This window comes from Psammomys obesus, unplaced genomic scaffold (assembly GCF_907164565.1).
Source record: "Psammomys obesus unplaced genomic scaffold, mPsaObe1.curated_primary_1811, whole genome shotgun sequence".
Lineage (NCBI taxonomy): Eukaryota > Metazoa > Chordata > Mammalia > Rodentia > Muridae > Psammomys > Psammomys obesus.
Window position 1 is genome coordinate 4461605 of NW_026596149.1, and position 19618 is coordinate 4481222.

The 19618-nt window shown below is 40.6% G+C and overlaps 1 pseudogene; it reads left to right on the top strand.

Moving 5' to 3' along the window:
* The window catches only part of LOC129666576 (60S ribosomal protein L27a-like), a 170822-nt pseudogene extending 152707 nt beyond the window's left edge, over nucleotides 1-18115 (top strand).
* The last annotated feature ends 1503 nt before the right edge of the window (nucleotides 18116-19618 follow it).

Genomic DNA, 19618 nt, shown 5'->3' on the forward strand with positions numbered 1-19618 from the left:
ACACACACACACACACACACACACACACACACACACACACACACACATAGACAGACAGACAGACACAGAGAGAGACACACACAGAGAGAGGCGTATAATACTGTAGAAAAGAGCGTGGAAGACAGTGTTTATTACACTGTTAATGCAGAATGCTCTCAAGGGGTGAGAATGGACAACGGGGACCATTGCCTTGAAATGAATGTGTGTTACCTTTGCCTTGTGTGTGTGGAGGCCACAGGTCTCTATGTTAGCTTTGGAAACAAGGCTGTCATTGAACCCAGAACTGCTTGTTTGGCATAGGTGTAGGGATCTATTCAACTTTCATAGTGATGATCACTGGGAGGCAGGAAGGCAGTTTGATTCAACATAACTAAGTAGCTCGTTTTGTTTTAAACTTCCAGAGTTTGATCCCAAGTAGTTTCTTTTAGGCATATTTAAGCACAGCACAATTTGGTAAAAACTTCTGTGGTGATAATTAATTCAGTTCCATGTGTACAATAAAGCTTACATAAATCTCCTTGCGAAACAAAGTAAGCTAGACAAAATTGGAAGTGACTACAACAGAACTCGTAGCAAAGTATCTCTGATGCCTTCCATAAATATAGGTTCTAAGGACTGACTGAGAAAAACAAGCTTAATAAAGAGTTTGGGGAGGGTCTGCTGTGGTTCCCCCTGGCTACATAGATAGCACAAAAGTCACCAGGCTAGAATGCATGCCCACCCCCAGGCTTCGGGATGAATATCAGGTACAATATTCCTTTCCTTGAAGAACCAGCTCTGGGGCTAACATTTTAGGTTGCCCTAATACTTACCTATGAGCACAAGGACTCAGCACATTCTGCAGGTAAACCAGCCGGATAGCAAGACCTCATGACACACCTGTCTCTGCCCACAGTGCTGGGGTTATGTGTGTACATACTGTCAGGCTTGGGTTTCACATGGATGCAAGAGAACAGAACTGAGGTCCTCACGGGTGTCCAGCGAGCACTGTACTTACTGAGCTAGCTTCTCAGCCTTGACATACTGCTTATACATAAACATCTACTGAGCTGAGGTTATAACTCAGAGATAGAGTTGTTCTCCTCTTCCTTCTCCTCCTCCTCGTCCTCCTCCTGTTTCTACTTCTTTTTGGTTTTTCGAGGCACAGTTTCTGTGTGTAGCCCTGGCTGTCCTGGATTCACTTTGTACACCAGGATAGCCTCGAACTCACGGAGATCCTCCTTCCTCTCTCCCCAAGTGCTGAGATTTCAGGCATGCACCACCACTCCTGGCTGATAAAGTACTTCTTTTTTTGCATTTATTTTATTTTATTAATTACACTTTATTCATTTTGTATCCCCCCATAAGCCCCTCCCTCCTCCCCTCCTGATCCCACCCTCCCTCCCCTTTCTGCATGCATGCCACTCCCCAAGTCGACTGATGGGGGAGGTTCTCCTCTCCTTTCTGATCTTAGTCTATCAGTTCTCATCAAAAGTGGCTGCATTATCCTCTACCACGGCCTGGTAAGGCTGCTCCCCGCTCAGGGGGAGGTGATCAAAGAGCAGGCCAATCAGATTATATCAAAGGCAGTCCCTCTTCCCATTACTATGTAACCCACTTGGACACTGAACTGCCGTGGGCTACATCTGTGCAGGGGTTCTAGGTTATCTCCATGAATAGTCCTTGGTTGGAGTAGGAGTTTCTGGGAAGTTCCCTGTGTTCAAATTATCTTGTTCTGTTGCTCTGCTTGTGGAGTTCCCGTCCCCTCCAGCTCTTACTATTTCCCACTTCTTACATAAAATTCCATTCACTCTGCCCATCAGTTGTCCATCAGGCTCAGCATCTGCTTTGACAGTCTATACTGCAGAGGCTTTCAGAGGCCCTTTGTGGCAGGTTTCGAGGTTGTTTCCTATTTTCTTTTTCTTCTGATGTCCATCCTCTTTGCCTTTCAGGCTGAGGATTGAACATTTTAGTTAGGGTCCTCTCTTTTGCTTAGTTTGTTTAGATGTACAGATTTTAGTGGGTTTATTCTATGTTGTATGTTTATATGAGTGAGTATATACCATGCGTGTCTTTTTGCTTCTGGGACAACTCACTCAGGATGATCCTTTCCAGGTCCCACCATTTACCTGCAAATTTCATGATTTCCTTATTTTTCATTGCTGAGTAATACTCCATTGTATAGATATACCACAATTTCTGCATCCATTCTTCAGTTGAGGGGCATCTGGGTTGTTTCCAGCTTCTGTCTATTACAAATAAACCTGCTACAAACATGGTTGAGCAAATGTCCTTTTTGTGTACTTGAGCCTCTTTTGGGTATATGCCTAGGAGTGGTATGGCTGGATCTTGAGGAAGCGCTATTCCTAGTTGTCTGAGAAAGTGCCAGATTGATTTTCAGAGTGGTTGTACAAGTTTACATTCCCACCAGCAGTGGAGGAGGGTTCCCCTTTCTCCACAACCTCTCCAGCATGTGTTGTCCCTTGAGTTTTTGATCTTGGCCTTTCTGATGGGTGTAAGGTGAAATCTCAGGGTTGTTTTGATTTGCATTTCCCTAATGGCTAATGAGGTTGAACATTTCTTTAAGTGCTTCTCTGCCATTCGATATTCCTCTACAGAGAATTCTCTCTTTAGCTCTGTTCCCCATTTTTTAAGTGGATTACTTGGTTTGTTGCTTTTCAGCTTGTTTAGTTCTTTATTTATATTGGATATGAATCCTCTGTCAGATAAAGGGTTGGTGATGATTCTTTCCCAATCTGTAGGCAGTCGCTTTGTTTTGATGACGGTGTTCTTTGCTTTACAGAAGCTTTTCAGTTTCATGAGGTCCCATTTATTGATTGTTGCTCTTAGAGCCTGTGCTGTTGGTGCTCTGTTCAGGAAGTTTTCTCCTGTACCAATGAGTTCTAGGGTATTCCCCAATTTTTTTTTCTAGCTGATTTAAATGTGTCTGGTTTTATGTTGAGGTCTTTGATCCACTTGAATTTCAGTTTTATGCAGGGTGATAAGTATGGATCTATTTTCATTTTTCTACATGTAGACATCCAGTTGGACCAGCACCATTTGTTGAAGATGCTATCTTTTTTCCATTGTATGGTTTTGGCATCTTTGTCAAAAATCAGGTGTCTGTAGTGTGTGGATTTATTTCTGGGTCTTCTGTTCGATTCCATTGATCCACCATTCTGTTTCTATGCCAGTACCATGCAGTTTTTATAACTGTTGCTCTATAGTACAGCTTGAGATCAGGGATGGAGATACCTCCAGAAGATCTTTTATTGTAGAGGATTGTTTTAGCAATTCTCGGTTTCTTGTTATTCCATATGAAGTTGAGAATTTTTCTTTCCAGGTCTGTAAAGAATTGTGTTGGCAATTTGATGGGAATTGCATTAAATCTGTAGATTGCTTTTGGTAAGATGGCCATTTTTACTACGTTAATCCTGCCAAGCCATGAGCATGGGAGATCTTTCCATCTTCTTGTATCTTCCTCTAATTCTTTCTTCAGAGACTTGAAATTTTTTTCATACAAGTCTTTGACTTGCTTGGTTAGGGTTACACTAAGGTACTTTATGTCAGTTGTGGCTATTGGGAAGGGTGTTGTTTCTCTAATTTCTTTCTCAGCCCTTTTGTCTTTTGTATACAGGAGTGCTACTGTGTTTTTGAGTTAATTTTGTATCCCGCCACTTTGCTGAAGGTGTTAATCAGCTGTAGGAGTTCCCTGGTAGAGTTTTTGGGGTCACTCATGTATACTATCATATCATCTGCAAATAGTGATAATTTGACTTCTTCCTTTCCCATCTGTATCCCCTTGATCTCCTTCAACTGTCTTATTGCTCTAGCAAGGACTTCCAGCACTATGTTGAAGAGATATGGAGAGAGTGGGCAACCTTGTCTTGTCCCTGATTTCAGTGGGATTGCTTTAAGTTTCTCTCCATTTAGTTTGATGTTGGCTATAGGCTTGCTGTATATTGCCTTTACTATGTTTAGATATGTGCCTTGTATCCCTGATCTCTCCAGTACTTTAAACATGAATGGATGTTGGATTTTGTCAAATGCTTTTCAGCATCTAGGGAGATTATCATGTGGTTTTTTTCTTTCAGTTTGTTAATATGGTGGATCACATTGATGGGTTTCCATATATTGAACCACCCCTGCATACCTGGGATGAAGCTTACTTGGTCATAGTGGATAATATCTTTGATGTGTTCTTGGATTCGGTTTGCAAGTATTTTGTTAAGTATTTTTGCATCAATGTTCATAAGGGAGTTTGGCATGAAATTCTCTTTCTTTGTTGAGTCTTTGTGAGGTTTAGATACCAAGGTGACTGTGGCTTCATAGAATGAGTTTGGTAATGTTCCTTCTGTTTCTATTTTGTGGAATAGTTTGAAGAGCATTGGAGTTAACTCTTCTCTGAAGGTCTGGTAGAATTCTGCTCTGAAACCATCTGGTCCTGGGCTTTTTTTGGATGGGAGACTTTTGATGACTGCTTCTATTTCTTTGGGGGATATAGGACTATTTAATTGATTTACGTGGTCCTGATTCAGCTTTGGTAAGTCAAATCGATCAAGAAAATTGTCCATTTCATTTAGATTTTCAAATTTTGTGGCATATAGACTTTTGAAGTAAGTCCTAATGATTGTTTGGATTTCCTCAGTGTCTGTAGTTATGTCCCCCTTTTTAGTTCTGATTTTGTTGATTTGGGTGGTATCTCTCTGCCTTTTAGTTAGCTTGGCTAAGGGTTTGTCTATCTTGTTGATTTTCTCAAAGAACCAGCTCTTGGTTTCATTGATTCTTTGAATTGTTTTATTTGTTTCTAATTGATTGATTTCATCCCTGAGTTTGATTATTTCCAGCCGTCTACTCCTTTTTGGTGTGTCTGCTTCTTCTTTTTCTAGGGTTTTTAAGTGGGCCATTAAGTTGCTTGAATGTGCTCTCTCGAATTTCTTGAAGGCATTTAGTGCTATGAACTTTCCTCTTAGCACTGCTTTCATTGTGTCCCACAAGTTTGGGTATGTTGTGTCTTCATTTTCATTGAGTTCTAGGAAGACTTTAATTTCTTTCTTTATTTCCTCCCTGACCCAGCTGTCATTTAGTAACAAGTTGTCAGTTTCCATGTGTGTGTAGGCTTTTTGCTATTTCTGTTGTTGTTGAAGTCCAGCTTTATTCCATGGTAATCAGACAGGATACAAGGGATTATTTCAGTCTTCTTTTATCTGTTGAGGCTTGCTTTGTGACCAACTATATGGTTTATTTTGGAGAAGGTTCCATGAGGTGCTGAGAAGAAGGTAAATTCTTTTGTGTTTGGGTGTAAAGTTCTGTAAATGTCTGTTAGGTCCATTTGATTCATGACCTCTGTCAGAGATATTGTTTCTTTGTTTAATTTCTGTTTTGTTGACCTGTCCTTTGTTGAGAGTGGGGTGTTGAAGTCTCCCACTATTAATGTGTGGGGATCTATATGTGGTTTAAATTTTATCAATGTTTCTTTTACAAATGTGGGTGCTCTTGTATTTGGGGCATAGATGTTCAGGATTGTGATGTCTTCCTGGTGGAATTTTCCCTTGATGAGTATGAAGTGTCCTTCCCCATCTGTTTTTATTAATTTTGGTTGAAAGTCTATTTTATCAGATATTAGAATGGCTACTCCTGCTTGCTTCTTGGGTCCATTTGCTTGGACAGTCGTCTTCCAACCTTTTACCCTCAGGTAATGTCTATCTTTGTGCCTTAGGTGTGTTTCTTGTATGCAACAGATTGCTGGGTTTTGTTTACGTACCCACTCTGTTAATCTGTGTCTTTTTACTGGAGAGTTGTGTCCATTGATGTTGAGAGAGATTAATGAGCAGTGGCTGTTAGATTCTTTGATTTTGATGTTGGCTGTGTTTATAAGGTTGTGTGCTTGGTTGCTTTTTGTTTTAATGTAGTAAGGTTAATTATTTCCTGTGTTTTCTTGACAGAAGATAATTGTCTTGGGTTTTATTTTCCCTTCCAGTGTCTTCTGTAATGCTGGATTTGTGTGTAGGTATTGTTGAAATTTGTTTTTGTCATTGAAGATCTTGTTTTCTCCGTCTATGAGGACTGAGAGTTTTGCAGGGTATAGTAGCCTGGGCTGACATCTGTGTTCTCTTAGGGTCTGCATGATATCCGTCCAGGCTCTTCTGGCTTTCATAGTTTCTGTTGAAAAGTCAGGTGTGATTCTAATGGGTTTGCCGTTATATGTTACTTGGCCTTTTTCCCTTGCAGCTTTTAGTATTTTTTCTTTGTTCTGTATACTTACTGTTTTGATTATTATGTGGCAGGAGGATTTTCTTTTCTGGTCAAATTTGTTGGGTGTTCTGTAGGTCTCATGTATCCTTATTGGCTTCTCCTTTAACTTGGGGAAATTTTCTTCAATGATTTTGTTGAAAATATTTTCTGGGCCTTGGAGAAGGGAGTCTTCTTTTTCCTCTATTCCTATTATTCTTAGATTTTGTCTTTTCATGTTGTCTTGGATTTCTTGGACGGTCTGTATCAGGAATTTTTTGGATTTAACATTTTCTTTGACAGATACATCGATTTCTTCCATTGTATCTTCTACACCTGAGATTCATTCTTCCATTTCTTGTAGTCTGTAGGTTATGCTTACCTCTGTAGTTCTTGTTTTCTTCCCTAAATTCTTCCTCTCCATTATTTCCTCCATTTGTGTTTTCTTTAATTTTTCTAGTTCTATCTTCAGGTCTTGAGTTGTTTTGTTTACTTCCTTAACCTGTCTGCTTGTATTTTCCTCTTTTTCTTTTAGTTCCTTCAACTCTGTCTCTTTTATTTCTTTCAGTGATCTAATTATTTCTTCTCTGAAGGCCACAAGCTGTTTGGCTGCATCTTTCCGTATTTCTTCACGGATGGCCATAATCTGCTTGTCTTTAACTTCCTCCATTTCTTTACGGATAGCCATGATCTGTTTGGTTTTATCTTCCTCTAATTCTTTACATATTTTATTTGTTTTCTCTATTATCCTCTTCATCAGCATAGCTGTAGGGTCATCTTCTTGATTTTCTATTATGCTGCGTTGTCCAGGGCTGTTCGTCCCTGGATGGCTAGGTACTGGAGATGCCATATTGCTCTGTCTTTTGTTGGTTGAGCTTTTATGCTGACCTCTACCCATTGGGCTGATTTAGGTGTTGGCTGTTCGTTTCTATGCTTCCTGGAGTCCTGAGGTAGGAAGAATCCCCTTGGCTGGAAGATGATTTTTCCTGAAGGAGTCCTTCTCTGCTTTTTGGTTATGGTCACTGTATGGCCAGCGTTTCTCCGGAGTTGCCATTGCTCACCTCAGGTTTATAGCCCTGAGTAGTAGCTGTGGTCTTTGTTAGGCGGGGGGGGGGATCTCCTCTTACCCATAGAAGTTCTCAAGACAGCTGCCCTACTTCTGGGTTTCTTGTTATAAATTTAGTGTACTGCTGCTCACTAAATTTCCAGGTACAGTCCTCTTGAAGAACCTGCTGATTCCCTAGCTGTGGGGTTTTCTCCCAACAGGGAAACTCAGTCTGTTATCCTGGGGCACACAGTTCTGTCCGGGAAAATGAGAGGTGCACTCAGCAAGTCTCTGAGCCAGAGGCTGAGTGCTCCACTCTGGGCCTGGAGGATGTGCACCTAGGTTGAGTTGGCGCCTGGGGGCGCTGCTCTGGTCTGGAGGCTGGGTGCCTCACTCTGGACCAGAAGCTGTGTGTCCCTGTCTGTGATGGAGGCTGCAAGCACTGCTCTGGTCCAGAAGCTGTGGGTGCAGCCCTCTTGAAGGACCAGGGATTCCCACAGTTTTGACAGTCTAGCTAGGGATAACTGGTTGATTCTTGGCACAGTATCTGAGGGCTGCTCTAATGGCTCTCTGGTTTTTGTAGGTCTGAGGATGCAGCTGTGTGTCCCAGTGCCCTAGGGGAACTCAATAATGGTGGCTGAGCACAGCACTCCTGCCTGCATTAGAGCCTAGAGTCTGCGTGAATCCAGGGAGTCTTTTGGTGCTGGGTGTCCTAAGCATTAGAGCTGATGATCCCCTCCGCTGGGGGTTTCCTCCTGCCAGATACACCCAGTCTTTGCTTTGGGGACCGCTGTGCTGTCTGGGGTGGCGAGTAGAACCCACAGGCACAGATGCCTGCTTGTGGCTCCACCTTTCTGGCTGTTCGGAGCCTTGGCTGTTGCCTAAACTGGGTAATTTTCCCTAGACTGTTTCGGGGTGGGGGTGTCGGCTGAGTGCTCTGAGATCAGACCAGCCATTTCCCTCCCTGTGGGTTTGCACCTGCCATGAAACGCAGTCTCTGGTGCCTGGTGCCCTGGTGCCCTGGTGCCCACAGTTCTATCTGAGGCGGCGAATCAGGCGTGCAGGCAGGGCTCCGTGCAGGCTCCTGGGTCCCGGCCCTGGCTCCAGGCTGGCTCTTGGGGCACCCGCGGAACCCGAGTCTTTTCCAGGGGATGTCTGGGTAACCTGAGGTCAGTCCCAATAGTTTCCTGCTCCGTGGGGTTATCTCTCGACTGGGAAATCCAGTCTGATGTTCTGGGCCCACAGTTCAGTCTGGGCCCGTGACCAGATCACGCTGGGGTGTAGCTCTGGGCTGGCGACCAAGCACCTGGCGGAACCAGGATCTCTTCCATGGTTTAGCCTGGTGAGTTAAAGGTGATTGAATCCCCCACCGTAGGGTATCCTCTCACCTGTGAAACACAATCACTTGTGTTTTATGGGTGAGAGTTCTGATTGCTGGTCACTGTGCCAATCCTGCTGTGCTGCTCCTCAGAATGAGAGTCCTCCCGGCGCCGCCATCTTGCCCCGCCTCGATAAAGTACTTCTTAAGCATGCCCTGGGATGATCATTAACATCACAATAAATAAATAAGTAAATAAATAAATACATATTGAATTAGCAATTGAAATAAAAATTATAACTCTTTCCAACATTGATAATATTAAATTCCTAATCTTCATGAGAATCTGAAAATTTTACATTGATATACTACTATTATCCAATATATATATCACATCAAATAATGTCCATTACTATTTTCTCAATTTTATTCTTATACTATCACATCTTTCTTCACCACAGGGGGTTTATCATTTTTTCCCTTCTTTTTTTCTTTCTTCTTCCCTTCTTTGCTTCCTTCTTTGCTTCCTTTTTCCTTGTTCCTTCCTTCCTTCTTTCCCTGTGTTTTCATTTTTTTACTATGCTGGAGCTAGAACACAGAGCATTACGCCTGCAAGGTAGTGTTCAACCATTGAATTTTGTTGCCAGCATACTTTATTCTTAGTGAAATCATTTCTGAACCTATCCTAAAAATCAACCTCCCTAGCCACCCCTAGAATGCAATTTGCCTCCTCCTTCCTCATTTATTTCTCTCCCAGGCATCATCCTAATCCACTGTACTGCATGTTTGTACTTACTTATTTTGTATGTTTACTCACCACCAAGCCATCGTTACCGTTTTGTACTAACTCACACGGGTTAGATCTTAGGTGACATGAGCTTTAATGCTCTGGGGTTCTTGAGGTGAGAGAGAGAGAGAGAGAGAGAGAGAGAGAGAGAAAGTCTGGGCAGTGGAATAATAAGCAAGGTGGTACTTGAGAGCATCCCTTCTGCTGCTCATTGGAAAAGAATATTCTCATGTGGAATTTCTGTCAAGGAGTGAACTCACACTATGTTCCAGAGGTCTAGGGAAGGTTTCATGAACTGGGTATTCCAGGCGACCTGCATGGAGGGAGCTGACGGTAGAAGAACAGAGACAAAAACATACCTAGACCCAGGGGTCCTGCAGAGACAGACACTCAAAACAAGGACCATGCATGGAGATTGCTCAGACCCTCTGCTCAGATGTAGCCCATGGCAGCTCAGTCTCAAAGTGGGTTCCCTAGTACCTGAAGCAGGGGCTGTCTCTATCATTAGATCAGTAGCAAGCTCTTTGATCACCTCGCTCTGGGGGGTGCAGCCTTGCTAGGCCACAGAGACCTGATAGGCGAGGGTCAGATAGAAGGGGAGGAGGACCTCCCCTATCAGTGGCCTCAGGGAGGGGCATGGGAGCAGATGAGAGAGGGAACATGGGATTGGGAGGAGATGAAGGAGTGAGCCACAGCCAGGATACAAAATGAATAAGTTGTAATAAATGATAATAATAATACTTTTATACTTAAAAAATTAAAAAATAAAATAAACAATCTCTGGAGGGGAAAAGAAATGATTTGGGTAGAGGATGCACCTTCGCTGTCAGAACCCCATCGCTTTTCTCGAGCTCCCTGCCACTGTGAGTGAACTTCTAATGGCACCGGAAGGTGTTGTACCTCCATGAATCGTGCATGCTATTTTCTGAATACATAAAGAGGAAGGGCTGAAGTTAACTGTGGAGAGGAGGAAAAACAGGGTGAGCGATGATCTTTTTTTCTTCATCTTCTTTTCTTTTTTCTTTTTTGAGAGCACTGGGTGACCCAGGAAACATCTTAATGATTCAGGCACAGTCTGAGTTCTTGTACAACTCACAGCTTTGATCCAAACACAAATCTCATTCTTTAAAGAACTTTGCACCATTTAAGTAAAGTGTAAAAGCTTTGCTCAAAGATAGCACATAAATAAATGTTCTAGTTATCACATAAAAGACAAGAGCTTTGGACACCCTGAGTCAGGGGTGCAGGCTTCTTTGTGTATTCAGGCTCAGGAGATAATTATTTGGTTTGCAGGCAATTATCAAAGATGACTTCTGCATTATTCTTGTCTCTGCCAATCAACTGTATGAGATCTTGAAAGATTTGCTCAGATTGTTCTTTCTTAAAAACAGGGCCAAGAAGCTTTAATTTTGAAAAATGAAAAGTGTTTAAAGATGAACAAATACCATCTTGTTTGGCCTCTTAGCACAAATAAATATGGCTAGATAGCAGTAAGAAAAAGTAGCCTGATATACCTGGAGGGCTTGATAAATCTTAGAGAGACCCTTGCAAAGCAAGTCTATGCCCAGATGTCTGCTGAACTGTGGAAAAACAGCCTTAGTGACAATTGAATTGAGTTGGGTCTAATCAATTATTTGTTCATATTATGGGGTTAGAGGAATGATGACATCATTTGGTTGGTTGGTTTTTATTTTTGAGATTGTAATATATTGTATCATTTCCCCCTTCACTTTCTTTTTTCCAAATCCTCCCATATGTCCCCATCCCCTATCTTTACCTTCTCTCTCAAATTTATGACCTTCTACTGGAGAAAGCTCACTCTAGACAAAGAACAACCGGCAACCAAGGAGTGCTGAGTGTAGGAGAAATAGTCTTCCCCATTGAAGAGCCTTCCACCCAATTGGTTATCCAATACGAAATGGTCAGCCCTGAAAAGGCACACAGAGGCACATTATATGGACTGAGCAGGTTGTTCGTTCATTCTTTGAGACAAAGTCTCATTGTCTAGCTCGGGGACTAACCTGAATCCTCCTGCCTCTGCCTCCTGAAGAAATTTTTTTTTATAACTCTGTTTCCAAATTACTAAACGTATAAAATATTTTTTAACCTCACAGGCAGAAAATAATAAAATTCCTTGAAAGCCTTGGATAGCAATTTGTTTGCTACTTCAAAATTGTTTTTTGTAGCTATGTTTGGCAGCTTATGTAAAATAAACCAGACATTCAACAACTTTTAAAGCCAATACAATTTTTGTGACTGCTTTTATCATGATGGACATTGTTAATGTCAAAGTCTTGGCCTTTGGAACTGTTGCAGTATTTTCTCAAGTGGAGATGTGATGAAAAGACTATTTTGGAGAGACTACAGGGTCAAGAACAGTTTCAGAATTCTATCTGTTTTTTTTTTTAACTCTCTTTCCTTAGTGAATGTCATTGGTTGCCTAAGACAATGCATTGTATTGAAGACATTATTTATGTTACTATGTCTTGAGTTTATTTTTAGATAAAAATAAATGTTGTTACATAAAAACAAGATATTTTAAAAGCAAATAAATATCTTTAAAACTCTCCATTTTAATTTCTAATGTAAATATTAAAAGATGACTTTTGCTAACAAAACTGCTCTGGAGGTTCACAGTGTGCAAATAGGTTTTATGGTCAAGAATACTGAGAACTTTGACATGTATGGCATTTGGTTTTTTCTTTATCTATGTACATATGCCCAAATCTCTTATTATTCTCAAGTGTCTAAAGATAAAATATGAGGCAGAGCCATCTGGAAGATTGGAAGGCAGAACACTTTGGCCTGAACTGTATTTAGAACATGAGGGCTTCATGTTCAAAAGACTTAGTTGAACTTGGAATAGATCTTGCCCTTTGCTTCTTGAAAATGCATTTGTCCATTTGAAGTTTCTCAAGTCTTGGTGTTGTGGCAAATTAAAAAATAGTTGTTGGCCATATAATGTTTATTATTAGCACTGTGATTATCATGGCAATATTATCTAACCCACTATCACAAATAATAAGACCCAGACACTTGTTAGATTTATAATTGTCTCATTTACCTTGAGCACGGCAGATATTACTAACTACGCTGTCTGAATCATCTCAACATCCACCTCTCAGCCCCCATCCAATGTTATCCTCCTTAACCATCCTATAATCTTATAAATACTTGCTTTTATTCTTCATGTGGGCTTTTTCACTCCATTATTGAAGTCCATCCTCCTGGCCCCATATGGTTTCTTCTTCAGGCTAACCCATCACTCTGTTCTCCTTCTTCTTCTTTTTCCTTTTGTCTGTTTCCCATGATCTTCTCTGTCCTCCAAAACCCAGGAACCTTAGCCACAGCCACCCCATTCTGCCCTGCCCAGGTATAGGCTGTTTAATCAACCAATCAGATATGTCTTAGGCAGGTTTTTAAAACAAAGGTATAACCAGATCTTAAGGGCCAGTAACAGGCATCAGACCAACCTCCAACACCTTGTTTTTGTTTGTTTGTTTGTTTTTGCTTTACCTTTTTCGATTGTTTGCTAAACTCAGTGGTCCATACCAGATGCTTTCAATTGGTTGACTTTATCATTGCTGGGTAAAGTGAGAAGAGTTTGAGACTTGGGACATAAGTCCCTGGGGAAGAGTGCATATGAGACCCCTGAAGGTCCTAGCTGGTCTGCACCTGCCCACACTCTTTCTGCCTTAGACATCATCAGTCTCTTTGGTGCCTAATGTGTTTTGAAGGCACAAGCTTTGCAGCTAGGTTAAGATATGCATCTTTTAATAAGAAATATTAAGTTTTCATTCACATTTGTTCGCCTTGTTGATCTTGAATATCTATCAAATCTCCTTCAGTTTGGAACCAGTTTTCTTGGTCAAATAGGCCTATGCAACAGAAGCTAGTCATCCACCTCAGATGCATTTGCAAGTTCTTTGCTGTTTGGTTTGATTGTAGCTTGTAAAATTAGCCCTTGTTTTGTTTGTTTGTCTGTTTTTTTGGTTGATAGTATTTAAGCAATCCATGTGGTCATTCTCTCTCTCATATACATGTGGGTGTTCAAGTATGGAGGTCAGAGGTAAACCTCAGGTGTTGGTACTCATGCTCCACTTTGAGAAACAATTTCTTGGTATGCCAAGCCTGTGAACATCTAGGGTTTCTCCTGTTTCCACCTCTCATCTTCCAAGAAGCATAGAGACTACAGACTCCCTACTACTGCACCTGGCATAACAAAGTATGTTCTGGAGATCCAAATTCAGATTGTTCACACTGTTGTAAGAAATATTTTACCCACTGATTCATCTGCATGGCCCATTTTTCTCTTTCAACTGCTTTTTCTTCTCTAGCATCTAGTAATAAACAATTTTAAATGTACCTTAAAATTGAACAAAAGTTTAACATAAATACTCATTTCCTCCACATTCTGAAAATATGATTTATTACCAGTCTATCTATATGAATTTTTCTCTATCTGGCCATTAAATTAATTTTAATTAAAATAAAATTAATTTAAATCAAGCAATATTAAAACTGAAAAAGAAGAGAGTGTTTTTCTTTGTTTGTTTGTCTACATGTGGGAAATAAAATCTAGCTTAGTATATGCAGGAGCAAGATACTTTTGTCAAAACTCCGTGCTCAGGAATTTCATGAGGCTGGCATGAGTTCATAGGCCAGCCCTCTCTTCCCGTCCTTGCTCAGTAGCAATGACCTGCACATTTAATGAGTTTTTCTGAAAATGTTTTAGATATCTATTTTTGTGGGTTTTGCTTTTGCTTTTGTTTTTCCAGACCGGGTTTCTCTGTGTAGCCTTGGCTGTCCTGGACATGCTTTGTAGACCATACTGGCCTCAAACTCACAAAGATCTGCCTGCCTTTGCCTCCCTAAGTGCCCTTTGAGATATCTTAATAGTAAACCAGCATTGAAAAGTTATAGAATCAGCCAAACTCATGTGAAGCAGGTAGGCCACTACATGTTCCTTAAGAAAATAATTTCACCCTTTCAAATATTTACAAAATATATAGCTCTGAGACAAGACAAGGCTACACACTCTCTGCATATCTCTTTGATATAGTGCTTGAAGTTCTAGCTCGAGCAATACGACCACTAAAGGAGATCAAGGAGATAAAAATTGGAAGGGAAGAGCTCAAAGTATAGTTATTCACAGATAATTTGATAGTATATGTAAGTGACAGCAAAACTTCTGCTAGGGTACTCGGACAGCTGATAAACACCTTCAGCCAAGTGGATGGATACAAAATTAAAAAATCAGTAGCACTCCTGTCTACAAGAAATAAATGATCTAAGAAAGAAATTAAGGAAAATACACCCTTCACAGAAGCCATGAATAATATAAAGTATCTTGGTGTAATTCTAACCAAGCAAGTGAAAGACCTATATAACAAGAACTGCAAGTCTCTGAAGGAAGAAATGGAAAAAGATATCAGAATGTGGAAAGATCTCTCATGCTCATGGATCGGTAAGATTAACACAGTAAAAATGGCCATCTTATCAAAAGCAATCTACAAAGACAATGCAATTCCCATCAAAATTCAAATACCCTTCTTTACAGACCTTGGAGGAATAATTCTTAACTTCATATGGAAAAACAAATAATCCAGAATAGCTAAAACAAACCTACAATAAAAGAATTTCCAGAGGTATCTCCATCCCTGATTTGGATCTATACTACAGAGCAACAGAAATAAAAACTGCATGGTACTGGCATAGAAACAGACTGTTGGATCAATGAAATTGAATTGAAGACCCAGAAATGAATCTACATATCTATGGATACTTGATTATTTTTTCCTTTTTTTAAAAATTAATTACACTTTATACATTTTGTATTCTCCCATAAGCCCCTCCCTCCTCCCCTCCCGATCCCTCCCTCCTTCCCCCTTCTTCATTCATACTCCTCCCCAAGTCCACTGATAGGGGAGGTCCTCCTCTCCTTCCTTCTGATCTTAGTCTATCAGTTCTCATCAGAAGTGGCTGCATTGTCCTCTACCATGGCCTGGTAAGGCTGCTCCCCCCTCAGGGGGAGGTGATCAAAGAGCAGGCCAATCAGATTATGTCAGAGGCAGTCCCTCTTCCCATTACTATGTAACCCACTTGGACACTGAACTGCCATGGGCTACATCTGTGCAGGGGTTCTAGGTTATCTCCATGAATAGTCCTTGGTTGGAGTATGAGTCTCTGGGAAGTTCCCTGTGTTCAAATTTTCTCATTCTGTTGCTCTCCTTGTGGGGTTCCTGTCCTCTCCAGCTCTTACTATTTCCCACTTCTTACATAAAATTCCATGCACTCTACCCAGCAGTTGGTAATCAGGCTCAGCATCTGTTTTAATAGTCTACAGGGCAGAGGCTTTCAGAGGCCCTCTGTGGCAGGTTCCTAGGTTGTTTCCTGTTTTCTTCTTCTTCTGTTGTCCATCCTCTTTGCTTTTCAGGATGGAGATTTAGTGTTTTAGTCAGGGTCCTCTCTCTTGCTTAATTTCTTTAGATGTACAGGTTTTAGTAGGTTTATCCTATGTTGGATGTCTATATGAGTGAGTACATACCGTGTGTGTCTTTTTGCTTCTGGGACAACTCACTCAGGATGATCCTTTCCAGGTCCCACCATTTACCTGCAATTTTCATGATTTCCTTATTTTTCATTGCTGAGTAATACTCCATTGTGTAGATGTACCACAATTTCTGTATCCATTCTTCAGTTGAGGGGCATCTGGGCTGTTTCCAGCTTCTGGCTATTACAAATAAATCTGCTACAAACATGGTTGAGCAAATGTCCTTATTGTGTATTTGAGCCTCTTTTGGATATATGCCTAGGGGTGGTATGGCTGGATCTTGAGGAAGCGCTATTCCTAGTTGTCTGAGAAAGCGCCAGATTGACTTCCAGAGTGGTTATACAAGTTTACATTCCCACCAGCAGTGGAGAAGGGTTTCCCTTTCTCCACAGTCTCTCCAGCATGTGATGTCACTTGAGTTTTTCATCTTGGCCATTCTGATGGTTGTAAGGTGAAATCTCAGGGTCATTTTGATTTGCATTTCCCTAATGGCTAATGAGGTTGAGCATTTCTTTAAGTGTTTCTCTGCCATTTGATATTCCTCTACAGAGAGTTCTCTGTTTAGCTCTGTTCCCCATTTTTTAAGTGGATTACTTGGTTTGCTGCTTTTCAGCTTCTTTAGTTCTTTATATATACTGGATATTAGTCCTCTTTCAGTTAAAGGGTTGGTGAAGATTCTTTCCCAACCTGTAGGCAGTCATTTTGTTTTGATGATGGTGTCCTTTGCTTTACAGAAGCTTTTCAGTTTCATGAGGTCCCATTTATTGATTGTTGCTCTTAGAGCCTGTGCTGTTGGTGTTCTGTTCAGGAAGTTGTCTCCTGTACCAATGAGTTCAAGGGTATTCCCCACTTTTTTTTTCTAGCCAATTTAATGTGTCTGGTTTTATGTTGAGGTCTTTGATTCACTTGGACTTCAGTTTTGTTCAGGGTGATAGGTATGGATCTATTTTCATTTTTCTACATGTAGACATCCAGTTGGACTAGCACCATTTGTTGAAGATGTTGTCTTTTTTCCATTGTATGGTTTTGGCATCTTTGTCAAAGATCAGGTGTCTATAAGTGTGTGGGTTTATTTCTGGGTCCTCTGTTCGGTTCCATTGATCCACCATTCTGTGTCTATGCCAGTACCTTGCAGTTTTTAAGACTGTTGCTCTATAGTACAACTTAAGCTCAGGGATGGAGATACCTCCAGAAGATCTTTTATTGTAGAGGATTGTTTTAGCAATTCTGGATTTCTTTTTATTCCATATGAAGTTGAGAATTTTTCTTTCCAGGTCTGTAAAGAATTGTGTTGGTAATTTGATGGGAATTGCATTGAATCTGTAGATTGCTTTTGGTAAGATGGCCATTTTTACTATGTTAATCCTGCCAAGCCATAAGCATGGGAGATCTTTCCATCTTCTCATATCTTCTTCTATTTCTTTCTTCAGAGACTTGAAATTTTTTGACAAAGAAGCCAAAACTATATAATAGAAAAAAGACAGCATCTTCAACCAATGTTGCTATTTAATTTGATGTCTACATGAAGAAAAATGCAAATAGATGAATATTTATCACTCTGCACAAAAGTCAATTCAAAGTAGATGAAGGATCAGAGACACTAACCCTATTAGAAGAGAAAGAGGGAACTGTCTTGAACTCATTGGCACAAGAAACGACTTCCTGAACAGAACACCAACAGCACAGGCTCTAATATCAACAATTAATAAATGAGACCTCGCTCTTTCCTTTCTGCTGCCGCCATGGCCATCCAGACTGAGGAAGACCCTGAAACTCCGGGCCACGTAAGCCGCGGTCATGGCTGCATCAGTAAGCACCGCAAACACCCAGGAGGCCGCGGGAATGCTAGAGGCGTGCATCACCACAGGATCAACTTCGACAAATATCATCCAGGTGACTTTGGGAAAGTTGGTATGAGGCATTACCACTTAAAGAGGAATCGGAGCTTCTGCCCAACTGTCAACTTGGATAAACTGTGGACACTGGTCAGTGAGTAGACACGGGTCAATGCTGCAAAAAACAAGCCTGGGGCTGCCCCCATCTCACTGATGTGCGATTGGGCTACTACAAAGTTCTGAGGAAGGGCAAGCTCCTTAAGCAGCCCGTCATCGTGAAGGCCAAATTCTTTCAGCAGAAGAGCTGAAGAGAAGATTAAAGGTGTTGGAGGTGCCTGTGTCCTGGTGGCATAAAGCCAGCCAGGGAGGTTAATTAAATGCTAACATTGTCCATGAAAAAAAAAAAAAAAGAGACCTCTTTAAACTGAAAAGCTTCTGTAAGGCAAAGGATACTGTCAACAGAGCAAAATGGCAGTCTACAGATTGGGAAAAGATCTGACAAAGGGCTAATGTTGGTTATCAATATTTATATTTGATTTATCTTTTAGTTAATCAGCAGTTATTCTTAAACCAGCTGTATACCCAAATCACCACACAGAGACTAGCATCTATTTAATTAACCTAGAGCACAGTGCTGAGCAATAGTTACTCCATCTTAAACCTCTAAGCCCACATAGTTTCCTACCATTCAGATTTCACCCATAATACTTTCTTTTAATCATATTTTAGGTCTGGCTCATTCTCTCTTTGTGGTTCCAAGTCATTTCCTGCTGATCTCTGCTCTCCTACTCCTCCCACTAGCTTCCTTCTCCTCCCATCTGAACCATCCTATTCTCTCCATCTGTTCAGCAGTGTGGCTGGCTGTTTTATAGGCAATATAGAGAACAAATGTCATGTTTACACAAACTTGAGACAGGTGATACTTAGAATAAACATCACAATGCAATGTCCAGACTGAAACCAGAGGAGTAGAGAAATCAGCATTTGAATGAACAAGGATAAATTGTGTACATTCCACAAGAACATTACACCAACATTTCCCCCTTTAAGTCTAATAAAAGGCTCCTTTTCTTTCAATACAATAATAATTATAAAGTTTACAAAAACTATTAGGTAAGATTTATGTGTATGTACAATGTCCAGTTCATATGCATTTGGCAATTTAGGAGAAAATATTTGATTATCTATCCTAACTTGACAAGTTTAGAGTTCTATACCTAAATTCTTTAATCCTTATTGGTATTACCTATATGAAAACATTTTCTTAAATTCTAAACAACTTAAGCTTAATTGTGGAACTATAACTATTTGGTCTTCAACCCCACCAGAGACTTGAGAAGGAATAAAATTAATTACTGGAGTAAATAGGAAGTGCATATTAGCAGCTTCCAAATAAGACAGTTTGCTTCCTGAACAGTCACCCATAACTTTATAATGTTGGCATCATCTTCAGCCTTCTGGCTCAGAATATTTGACAGACATATATGTGAAGCAGGAACTATTTAGGACTTGCTTACCCTGTCTTGGCAGAGTTTGTCAGTCGATTTGTCCTGCATTTAAGTTTGCCCATTTTGGGCAGAATTCTCTCTGTTGTAAAATGAGAGCATTTTCTTTTTGCCTGGGTGGTTCATATGCCACATTTGAAGCCATTTCCATATTGAAGTTCTTTGATGCTCATCATATTCTTTGAGGTAGTCAGGGTGCTGCCAGGAGATGACCTGTCTCATTGTCAAAGAAGCTGTAAAAGAACAAAGACATTTTTAAATGCCATACTCTATAGGTCTCTGAGGTTTTTGAAGAGTTACCTATCTTTATATAATCATATCTATCTGTTAACCCTGGGATGTATACTCCTGTGACAAATTAGACT